The 12,011-nt window shown below is 51.9% G+C and overlaps 1 pseudogene; it reads right to left on the reverse strand.

Moving 5' to 3' along the window:
* LOC120403250 overlaps nt 1-12,011 on the reverse strand; it is a 46,132-nt pseudogene that overhangs the window by 12,735 nt on the left and 21,386 nt on the right.

Below are 12,011 nucleotides of genomic sequence, written 5' to 3' on the forward strand. Positions count from 1 at the left end.
CATCAGACCTTTAAGCCAGCATCTACATATCACTTTATAAAGAGCTTTGTGGGGACATGTGGCACAACAGCAATAAAGTCAGATGCTGTTGTGAAAGGGGTCTAAGTTCAAGGCTTCCAAGCATTCCAGTGCTGTAAAGCCAAGACAGACACTTCACAAAACAATAAATGCCTAGCTCATGGGAATGTTTTATCATCTTGACTTTGATTTCAGCCACAGCTCATATAAAGCACTGTCAATAAATGTCTTTTTTCAAAGACCAATGTTGATTTCTTGATCTCGGTAATTTAAAACTGAAGTACTAATATAATATCTGGCAATTTTTTCTTCCCACAGCACAGACATGTTAGTAGCTCCTGTATAGGTTTTGGGTTAGCTATCAGGACCAAGGCTATGGCACATTCCTTCCCTGTGGGAATGGACAGGGGTGTTACTGGTGAGTCACGGGATCCCTTCTTCTCTCTATTTCAATACGGGCTGTTACAGGGGGAGCCAGTTCCACCCCCTTGGGGGGAATCAGGGAATTGTTGATGGGGCTGTCTCCCCTCTCCCTGTTGTAATAGCGTGTTACAGGGTACACCACACTGTGCATGTGGGGTCAGCATCTCCCCTGGGGGATGGGGTGGGGACACAGGGGGGGCTCACAGACCCACCCCCACTGTGTGTATGTGTATATGGGGGGGAGTCACAGGCCTGCTCCTCACTCTGTGGGTGGGACCACCCCCACGACCCCAGCCCACACTCCCAGCTCCCTGCTCTGACTCCTGCACCTCCCTCACACGCCCCCAGCTCCCTGCCCTGACTCCTGAACCCCCCTCACATGCCCCCACAACCCCAGCCCTGACTCCTGCACCCCCACATCCTCACCTCGAGTGCCAACCAGGAGCTCCTGCACCCCAACTCATTCCCACCTGCACCCCTCGCACCAAACAGGAGCTGCTCCAGGTAAGCACTCCACACCCCAACCTCCTGCCCCAACCTTGAGCCCCCTCCTGCATCCTAACTCCTGGCCAGACCTTGCACCCCAACCCCCAGCCCACTCCTCCACCCTAACTTCCTCCCTGATCCTGTACTCCCAGCCCTGACTCCTGCACCCCCTCACACACGCCCAGCCCTGCCTGCACCCCTCTCACACACACCCAGCCCCCTGCCCTCCCTGACTCCTGCAACCCCCCCGTGTCCCCTGCCTCCCCACACCCTCCAGCCCCCTGCCCTCCCTGACTCCTGCAACCCCCCACATTGTCACCTGCACCCCTTGCACCAAATGGGAGCTGCCCCAGGTAAGTGCTCCACATCCTAACCCTGCACCCCCTCCCTCACCCTAACTCCTGGGCAGACCCTGCACCCCAACCCGCAGCCTGCTCCTGCACCCTAACTCCCTCCCAGACCCTGCACCCCCAGCCCTGAGCCCCCTTCTGCACCCTAAGTCCTGGCCAGACCCTGCACCCCAGCTCCCCACACCACTGCCAGGATCTGGGGCTGACACGCTCCCCACACTGCTGCCAGGGACTAGGGCTGGCCCCTAACCCCCCCTCAGCTCCATTCTGGCTGGGGCTGACCCCCCGCAAGCCCTGCTGCCTGACCCCTCGCATTGCCACCCCCCCCCCAAACACATGTTCCTCCACGCCCTGTTTGGGGGAGGCACACTGGACTTTTTTGGTATTTGGGCATCAGTTGGCAAGAGCAAATGGGATAAATGCCTGTTTTTGTCAAAAAAAAGTCAGGCTGGCCGGACAGCGCTTAAAAAGGGAACTGTCCCAGCCAGACAGAGACATATCATAGAATAATAGAATCATAGACTATTAGGATTGGAAGGGACCTCAGGAGGTCATCTAGTCCAACCCCCTGCTCAAAGCAGGACCAATTCCCAGATTTATGGGATTATGGTCACCCTATCTCCAGACAAGTGGGTCCTGAGGGAGTCTGGCCAGGGAGGGGTCACACCCTGGCCTGGCTAATGGCGCCACTCCCGAGAGGCTGGAGTGATTTCCCACCCTGGCACTGGACCAGCCCTGGCCATGCTGGTAGCTCAGCCTGGCAGATGCCGTCACCTTCCAGCAGGGCTGGTGAGTGTGGCCAGGGGACAAGATGTGAGGGAGTGGATCTCTGGAGGTATGTGGGGGACTGCTGGCCAGTGGGGGGGTCTCTTGGGGCAGGCAATGGGGGAGATCTATATGTTGGGATGCTGGGCAGTGGGGAATATGAGTGGGGTGCTGAGTAGTTGTGGTGGGCTGTGAGGAAGTGCATTGGGCAGTAGTGGTGCAGCTGTGTGTAGGGGGGTGCAGGGCAGGGATGGTGGTGTGCAGACCGCTGTGCATTTGTGGTGGAGGGTCTGTGAGGGGGGGGCTGCTGGGCATCACAGTTCTGGGGGACACTGGGCTTAGGGAGTCGGGGGCTCTGTGGCACGGCATGGGCCCACCCCCGAGGGAAGGGGCATGCTGGTAGCACAGGGCTGCGCGGGCCACTGTGGGTCTGGCAACTGCCGGTTTGTGTGCAGTGTCCTTGCACTGGGCTGGGTGGAGCACTGTTGCTCCTGGCTGGCCCCTTGCTCTGGGGACTGACCTCCCCACGCCATGCTCCTTTGCCCTCATGGGGGCCCACAAATATGTTTGGCACCAGGCCTGTAAAAGGTTAATCTGGCCCTGCCTCCTCCCCCCTCCTGGCTCTCCCCCCCGCAGCGGCTCGGCGCCCGGCCCGGCTCTCACCCTTGAGCGTGGAGCGCTCCACCAGCACCGTGTGCACCTGCGGGTCGGAGAGGAACTTGCGCATCTGCTCCAGGGCGCCCTTCTCCTCCAGCGCCGCCTCGAGCGCGGCCGGGACCTCCCCGCAGTCCTCCAGCAGCAGCGGCACCAGCTTGCGCAGGTGCTTCTGCAGCACCGAGACATCGGCCACATTCTGCACCGCCGAGCCCGGCACCTCCAGGCCGCCCTCCTCGCCGCCCCCGCCGGGACCTCTGCCGCCCGCGTCCGACATCCCGAGACAGCCACACACAGCCCAGAGCCTGCACCTGCTGCAGAGCCACCAACTAGTACTACTGAGCCAGCTGCACCCACCACACCACCCTGTAACTACCCTTCTCCCTCGCCATGTGGAACTGTGGATATGCTCTTCACAGCACGGCAGCTGCAAGAAAAGTGTCGGGAGCAAAACCGATCGCTGTACATGGCTCTTATTGATCTAACTAAAGCCTTTGATGCAGTGAATTACCGTGCCCTCTGGACTGTACTTTCTAAGATTGATGTATTTATCAGGACTTCCAATGTCCTAAAATTGATTCATGATAACATGACAGTAAGTGTTCTGAGCAGCACTGGCTCCCAGAGTGAACCGTTCAAAGTACAAACAGGGCTGTACCATCGCTCCAACCATGTTTGCAGTTTTTATTGCCGTCATTCTTTACCTAATTGCTGGGAAGTTTATAGCTGGCGTTGAAATCATTTACAGAATGGATGGAAAACTGTTCAGGCTTAGCAGGCTGAAAGCCAAGAGTAAGATCTCCACAACATCTATTGTGGAACTTCAGTATGCTGATGACAACAAAATCTTTGCCCACTCTGAGAAAGATCTTCAAACTATCTTGAATTTGTTTGCTGATGCTTATGCATGTCTTGGTCTCACTCTTAATATCAAGAAGACTTAAGTGCTCTCTCATCCCTCTCCAAATGAGGTATTACATGCTCCATCTATCAAAATCAATTGAGTGGCACTGGAGAATGTCAATCATTTCCTCTACCTTGGAAGTCATCTTTCATCCAAGGCAGATATTGATGCAGAAATTCAACATCACCTGAGCTGTGCCAGTGTAGCTTTTTCTCGCTTATGGCACAGGGTTTTTGAAGATCATGACATCCTACAGCTACATACATTGCCTTCCCCACTGCTTGCCTTTCACAGTAGGCAGACTAACACAACACAAATAGCCTGTATGGTTAATGTGCCAGGTACTGTTCCATCAAACCAATGGATACTCTATAGCTGAGGCACAGCTGTGCCATATTTCCAGTTGCGGTGATTGTTTAAGCAGTGATCCGTGTGTGGTGCTCAAACAGAAAGGTGCAATGGAAGGTGTAGTTCCAAACTGGACCACTGGGAGAGCTGTTTCTTGCAGCTCCCATCTGTCAGACCACTCTGGGAAATGTGGGGAGGGGACTGGTTTGTTCAATATGACTGGGGGACTTTACTGGGTAAACTGATGGAAAGGCAGAGAGTACCAGTCCCAAAGGGGTTCAGGGCCAATCATGGTTGACAGAGCTCTGTATGGAGAGGAAGATAAGGAAGCACCAGGAGTGACAGTAAGTGATTGTTTCAATTTTATTACTGCCATAATTTTCGGTGCAGCTACACAGAGTGTTTCTGTGCCTGTATATCCTGCTGCTAGCCCTTCTTTCTGCTTAGTAGGCAAAACAAAATCCTGTTCTGCACTGCTTCTGCCATGACTCAACCACACTTTTTTATTTCAGTTTTGACCCCTCTGCACTTGCAATTAGGACTTTTTTAAGCACCAGTTCACACTGGCCAGTTGCTGACAACTGTTTTCACGATAGATTAGCTACCTACTGTAGACAGATCTTGTGAGATTCAGATAAACAGTTTCACACAGAGCTGCATGACTGAAAGAAGAATAGTTGTAATTACAAACACTGAAATCAGCTGTAGGGCAAAGCACTTACCATGGCAGGCTTCAGTTCCCATATCTCAGCCTTGAGCCAAATTTGGGTATGTAAGTCCTGTGAAGGCTGCTCTATCCTTGTTATTGCTTCTCCCATCCCACTGATCTCTATGTGCATGTGAAAGTAGTCAGAGAATCTAGAGGTGCAAAAGAACCATCAATCCAATCGCTAACTACTAGAGAAGGGGAAAGAGAAAATGGAGACAGAAAAGAAAGGTACAGGGAGAAGAAGAGAGATAGAGGCAGTGAGAAGAGAGGAAGGTAGCTGGAGGTCAGTTGGAAAAGGGAATTGGAAGGGGAGCTGGGTAGAAGAAAGAAAAGAAGAAATGAGTACAAGGAATTAGAAAAGCGGCATGGTGTACATAGCTGTGGTATTCTTTTTCTGTGAGCTTCTCCTTTAAATTCCTAATGATTTGCTGTCAGCAGCAGCCATTTTCAAAAGCAGAGTCAGCTGATGGGTACAGAGGGTGGGATCCAGGAAAGTACTGAAGCAGCCCTGTCCCATTTGGGGTTCACTGTGATCTACAGAACTCCTGCCCAACCCTGCAGGTGCCTAAATTTTCCAGAGTAAAAGTTCCCCAGATGCCTGTGTTTCTGCCTCTGGGCATGTGCACTGCTGCCTCCTGCTAGGTGACTGGATGCCTGTATCCCACCTAAGCCCCCAAGTGATCCATGAACCCGGGGAAGATGGCATAGGTGCCCACTCCATTGGGTGCTCTGGGGCTGCAGCGCCCATGGGGGGAAAAGCACCCACTGGCAGCCCCCTATCAGGTTAGCAAAGCTTTCGATATGGTCTCCCACAGTATTCTTGCAGCAAGTTAAAAAAGTATGGGCTGGATGAATGGATTATAAGGTGGATAAGAAAGCTGGCTAGATCATCAGGCTCAACGGGTAGTGATCAACAGGTCCATGTCTAGTTGGCAGCTGGTTTAATGCAGAGTGCCTCAAGGGTCGGTCCTGGGGTCGTTTTTGTTCAATAGCTTCATTAATGATCTGGAGGATGGCATGGATTGCACTCTCAGCAAGTTTGCAGATGACACTAGACTTGGAGGAGTGGTAGATATGCTGGAGGGTAGGGATAGGATACAGAGGTACCTAGACAAATTAGAGGATTGGGCCAAAAGAAACCTGATGAGGTTCAACAAGAACAAGTGCAGAGTCCTGCACTTAGGACGGAAGAATCCCATTCAGTGTTTCAGATTAGGGACTGAATGGCTAGGAAGCAGTTCTGCAGAAAAGGACCTAGAGGCAGGGGCGGCTCTAGGCACCAGCAAACCAAGCTGTTGCCTAGGGCGGCCAAATCTAGGGGGCGGCAGGCTGGGCCGGTGGACCTGCCGCAGTCATGCCTGCGGGAGGTCCACCGGAGCCGCGGATGACCGGACCTGCCGCAGGCATGACTGCGGAGGGGGCGCTCGTCCCGCGGCTCGGCTGGACCTCCCGCAGGCATGACTGCGGCAGCTCAAGCGGAGCCGCCGGACCGTCCGCAGCCGTGCCCGCGGGAGGTCCGCTGTTCCCGCGGCTCCGGTGGAGCTCCCGCAGTCATGCCTGCGGCAGGTCCGCTCGTCCCGGGGCTCCGGTGGACCTGCCGCGGGAGCTCAACCGGAGCCGCGGGAAGAGGGGACCCGCCGCGGGACCAAGGAAGGGCGGCGCAGCACACCGCGCTGCCTGGGGCAGCCTATTTTCTAGAGCCGCCCCTGCCTAGAGGTTACAGTGGACGAGAAGCTGGATATGAGTCAACAGTGTGCCCTTGTTGCCAAGAAGGCTAACGGCATTTTGGGCTGTATAAGTAGGGGCATTGCCAGTAGATCGAGGGACGTGATCATTCCCCTCTATTCAACATTGGTGAGGCCTCATCTGGAGTACTGTGTCCAGTTTTGGGCCCCACTCTACAAGAAGGATGTGGAAAAATTGGAGAGAGTCCAGCGGAGGGCAACAAAAATGATTACGGGGCTGGAGCATGTGACTTATGAGGAGAGGCTGAGGGAACTGGGATTGTTTAGTCTGCAGAAGAGAAAAATGAGGGGAGATTTGATAGCTGCTTTCAAGTACCTGAAAGGGGGTTCCAAAGAGGATGGATCTAGACTGTTCTCAGTGGTACCAGATGACAGAACAAGGAGTAATGGTCTCAAGTTGCAGTTCGGGAGGTTTAGGTTGGATATTAGGAAAAATGTTTTCACTCAGAGAGTGGTGAAGCAGTGGAATGGGTTACCTAGGGAGGTGGTAGAATCTCTTTCCTTAGAGGTTTTTAAGGTCAGGCTTGACAAAGCCCTGGCTGGGATGATTTAGTTGGGGTTGATCCTGCTTTGAGCAAGGGGTCGGACTAGATGACCTTCTGAGGTCCCTTCCAACCCTGATATTCTATGATTCCCCCTCCTCCCAGCACCTCTTGCCTGCTGGCGGGTCCCACCAATCAATGCCTCCTCCTCTTTCCCAGTGTCTCCCACCCGCCATGATCAGCTGTTTCGTGGCATGCAGGAGGTGTTCGGGGTGAGGGGGAATAGCGAGGGCACAGCACGCTCAGGAAGGGGGTGGGAAGAGATGGGGGCGAGAAGAAGCATGGTGGGGGTGTGAAGAGACAGGGTCGGGGCCTTCGGGGAAGGGGTCGAGCATTCCCGGCACAGGGCCGGTGCTACCATTAAGGCGAACTAGGCGGTTGCCTAGGGCGCCAAGCTTTAGGGGTGCCAAAAAGCAGTGCCCCCAGTTTTTTTTTACAGCAGTTCCTCCATGAGCGCGCGGTCGCTGCTCCGCTTCTCCCGCCTCCCAGGCTTGTGGCGCCAATCAGCTGTTTGGCACCGCAAGCCTGGAAGGAGAATTAGAGCAGGGGATGGCGTGCTCGGGTAGGACGTGGAGCAGAGGTGAGCTGGGGTGGGGAGGTACCGCATGGCTCCCCGGGGGGGGGGTAGCTGCCGTGGGGGGCATGCCTCAGGGTGGGGGTGAGTTGCCACGGGAGGGGGGCCTCAGCGTGGAGGGGGGGCGCAAGGGGGAAGTTTTGCTTAGGGCACGAAACTTCCTTGCACCGCCCCTGCCCTGACACATTGGAAAGTCAGTGCCTGTGGAAGATGGGCATTCATGTGTGGAACGTGATCTGATAGTTGTGCTCAGAGCCCATTCAAAATCCAGAGGGGGAGGCGCTACCCTTCACTTTATAATGTGTAGCCCAGTGGTTAGAGCCCTCAGCTGGGATATGGGAGACTCAGGTTCAATTTCCCCCTCTCTGCCATATGGGCAGAAAGGATTTGAATAAAGGGCTCCCACCTCACAGGAGAGGGCTTTAAGCACCGCGCTACAGGACAGGCCAGTGTGGGGCTCCCTCAGCCTCTCCTGTTGAATCCTCTGTCGATAAATGCTTAGACAGTCATTGGGCCAAGGCGCAGGAAGGACTCAGTTCCTGGGCCCAGTCCCCCTGCTCTGCCACTCTTCATTACTTCCCCACAATGGCTCCAGGCAGCAGGTGCCCATTTGTGGATCACTAGCAGAGCTAGGTGCCTCCCTAGAGCCTGGACTTATGCTGCTCTCTCTGAGAGAGGGGCGGGGAAACCCCTTTTGTTGGCATTTCCCATTGGTTGGTTTAGGCACCTCCCCAACAAGCTTCCTGGTTTTTGTGGTTTGCATTCCTAGGGTGCCTGTCTCTCCCTATTCATGGTATAGGGAGCCAACGTGCCTAACTTGGCTTTGTGGATCACACTGTTGTTCCTGTGATTTTCTAGACACCTGAAAGTTGGGTGCCGTGATGTTCAGCGTTGCAATGCCCAAGCCCCTTTGTGGTTCCCATCCAGAGTGAGACACAAAGTGAAGAAACTACTCTAAGGCATGTTTCCTATCTGTGAAAACGAATAAGAATCTGAAATATATTTGAAGACACTTGTGCACTGATCCTGCAGTGAGGTTCCACAGGGGTACATAGGTCTCCTTTGCTGAACTTTTTACAAAATATGGGTCATGCAAATGTTGTAGAAAACAGTGGCAAGAAAAACAATCTATTTTCCTAACACTAATGAGAAAGGTGTGCAGTACTCAGGCAACCAGCTGGGACAGATTTCAAGAAAGCATTATGTGCCAAACCCAAACTTTCTATCTGTGCAGATTTCCTGAAAACTGAGCTTATATTAAAAACATACAGGGAAGAAGTGTGATGCATGTAAATAGGAAACTGCAATGCCTTTTATTTTCTGTGTACTTCATCTGTGTATTACAGGGGTTTCTGTCTTCAACAGCCATTTTCAAAAGGAGGGTCTCCAGCCTTTACCAGTGATACACCCACTTTGTGGTCTCATAGAAAGACTTCATTTTTCCCCTTTTCTTTGCTTCAGCTTACTCTATCTTAAAAGCAATTTAGGTTGAAGTACAATTTTGCTCTTTGTGTATGGAAACTGATTGGGAGGTAGAGGAAAGCTGTGATACAGAGGAGGGATGGGAAAGGAGATGGCTCTCTCTTTCACGATCAAATCACTGCTTGTTTCCTGAATTATTCTCATGAAAATTTGTTTATGGAATTTAAGGGTGGTGGAGAACAGTAGCTGCAAATATTAGGGAGGGGAGGGGCAGGGCAGAAGGGGATGGAAGTTCATGCCTATAAAACAGGAGCAGACTGAAGCTGCTAGGAGCAGAATGGCTTCAGTGGAGAAAAGGCAAAGGAGAAGGAAGAAGTGCTGGGGTGGACACCCCAGAGCAGGTATGGATGGGGTTAGGATCATCCTGGAAAATGGAGTAATAATGATAGTGGGGATAGAAGCAGAACAGTGCAAGTTCCCTAAAACCCAACCTTTCCTTAAAGCAGTGGTTCCCAAACTGGGGTTTGAGTCTTGGGAAAAAAATTCCCTAATGGCAGACAGAGGTGTCCCTAGGGACCCCGAGCAGCACAGGGCAGCAGTCCGGAGCCCCTGGACTTCCAAGAGCTAAGCAGATCAAAGCAAGCATATCTATCACACTGAGGAGATTTAAACTGCAAGACTCCTTATTAGAAATGGAAAGGGATGTGGATATTTTTTGCTGTTTTTTAAATTAAATAGGCAGCTAGTATTGTTTTTTAAATTATTATGAAGAACAAATTTAAGCTTTGTTGTAACGTGTGTTGTTTGCCTGGACTGCTCAAGACCTGAATGCTTGTGTGGGAGGAACTCTTTGAGTTGGCTTCTTAAATACCTTCATGCTGTTTCACATCTGAGGCCTGGTCTACACTACGAAGTTAGGTTGAATTTAGCTGTGTTAGGTCGATTTAAAAATGACTGCGTCACACAACCAACCACGCTTCGTCGACGAGGGGAGTAGCACTAAAATCGGCCTTGCTGGGTTGAATTTGGGGTAGTGCAGATGCAAATCGACGTTATTGGCCTCCGGGTGCTATCCCAGAGTGCTCCATTGTGACTGCTCTGGACAGCACTTTGAACTTTGATACACTAACCGGGTACACAGGAAAAGCCCCGGGAACTTTTGAATTTCATTTTCTGTTTGGCCAGCGTGGCGAACTCCGCAGCACAGGTGACCATGCAGTCCCCCCAGAACCATAGAGTGTAGAATGTTTCTATGTTCCCCCTATAATCTCTGTCCCTGAGGTTATAGCAGATTAGAAGGCGAAAAAACGCACTCGTGATGACATGTTTTCCGAGCTCATGCAGTCCTCCCACACTGATAGGGCACAGCTTAATGCATGGAGGCATTCAGTGGCAGCAGAGCCAGAAAAGAATTAAGTGAGCACGAAGAGCAGAGGCAGGACACGATGCTGAGGCTAATGGGGGAGCAAATGGACATGATGAAACATCTGTTGGAGCTGCAGGAAAGCCAACAAGAGCACAGACCTCCACTGCATAACCACCTACCCTCCTCCCCATGTTCCATAGCCTCCTCACCCAGACGCCCAAGGATGCAGAGGGGGAGGCTCTGGGCACCTAGCCACTCCACTGCAGAGGATGGCCCAAGCAACAGAAGGCTGTCATTCAAACAGGTTGATTTTTAGTGTGGCTACAATAAGCAATGTGGCCTTGTCCTCAGGGCCGGCTCTAGGCACCAGCGCTCCAAGCATGTGCCTAGGGTGGCACTTTCCAAGGAGCGGCACTCCAGCCTCTCCCCCCACCTTTTTTTTTTCTTGGGACACAAAAAGCTGGGAGCCAGCCCTGAACCAAGATGTTCCGTCAGCTGAGGCTTTCAGGCTGAGCTGGAACTGACACTGCAGTTCCGGCTTCAGTCACTAGATAGCGCTTATGGCAGCCTGAGTTGCACAGCCTGAACTGCAGTCCCGGCTGGGTGTGAGGAGCGGGGGAGGGAGGGAAGTGGGGCCCGGGATGCAGGTAGGGGGAAGAAGTCCTGCTGCCACTGTCGCTAGGATTGCTGAGGGCACGCATGTCCAACAGTTCTGTGCACACCAGTGTGCTGACTCTTTTCCAGAATGCAAACATGCTGAAAGCCACCCAACTTTTGTTCTACACCCTTACGTACTCACTATGGAAGCAAGCGTCTCGGAATACAATTTTTTCAAAATCTTTTGGTTCATTTCAAGATCTTTATCAGGGCATGTCTTTATTTAAAAAGAAACAGCTGTAAAACATGCAAACATGGTGATAGGGGATCAGATCGGTGGTCCATCTTGTCTAGTGTCCTGTTTGTGAGTGACCAGTACCAGCTGCATCATTAAACTGCAAGAAACCACATAGTAGGCAATTATCGTACTCTCAGAGGAAGTCTCCTCCTATTTCCCATTAGAGGTTGGATTATGATTGAGACATGAGTATTTCTATCAATTCCAAAACCAGGGATTAATCAGAGGTCAAAGCTTTTCCATGGCAATGGAAATAATGTCCTGATTAAAGACTGTGTTACCCTTCAAGACAGTTCACATAAAGGATAGAGAGAGGAATAGGGAGAGTTGTGGTGCTCTTTCTACTCCTCCACAGCCCAGAAGGCACTTTAGACTTGCTAGAGAGCCAGGAACCCCACATTGTACCTGCAGAAAATACCAGGCCTTTTGAAACAGGGACTCCTTCATTCAGACTGTGTACTTCATTCAGACTGTATACACCTACAGTTAAGAACTTGGGCATCAGAAGAGAAGTGTAGTTCAACATGGATTCTCCATTAACTCTGATACAGTTTGGTATCCTGACAGAACTCAACCAGGATATTTCATTCACTGATCTGGTCAAATTTGCATTTCAGGTGTGAGGGAAACAAAATTTTGAGGCAGGAATTGCCTCTTTGAGCAATGGCTAGCACAATGGAGCCCTGACCTTGAGATGCTATTGTGATACAAATATTATAATAATCCCAAAGTTCTAGGGACCTCAGCTAGAAGGTTTGATTAGAGTCCTCCAACTAAGCACCATAGAAACATGACACGAGCCATAGCAGT

Source organism: Mauremys reevesii, linkage group 4 (assembly GCF_016161935.1).
Source record: "Mauremys reevesii isolate NIE-2019 linkage group 4, ASM1616193v1, whole genome shotgun sequence".
Taxonomy (NCBI): domain Eukaryota; kingdom Metazoa; phylum Chordata; order Testudines; family Geoemydidae; genus Mauremys; species Mauremys reevesii.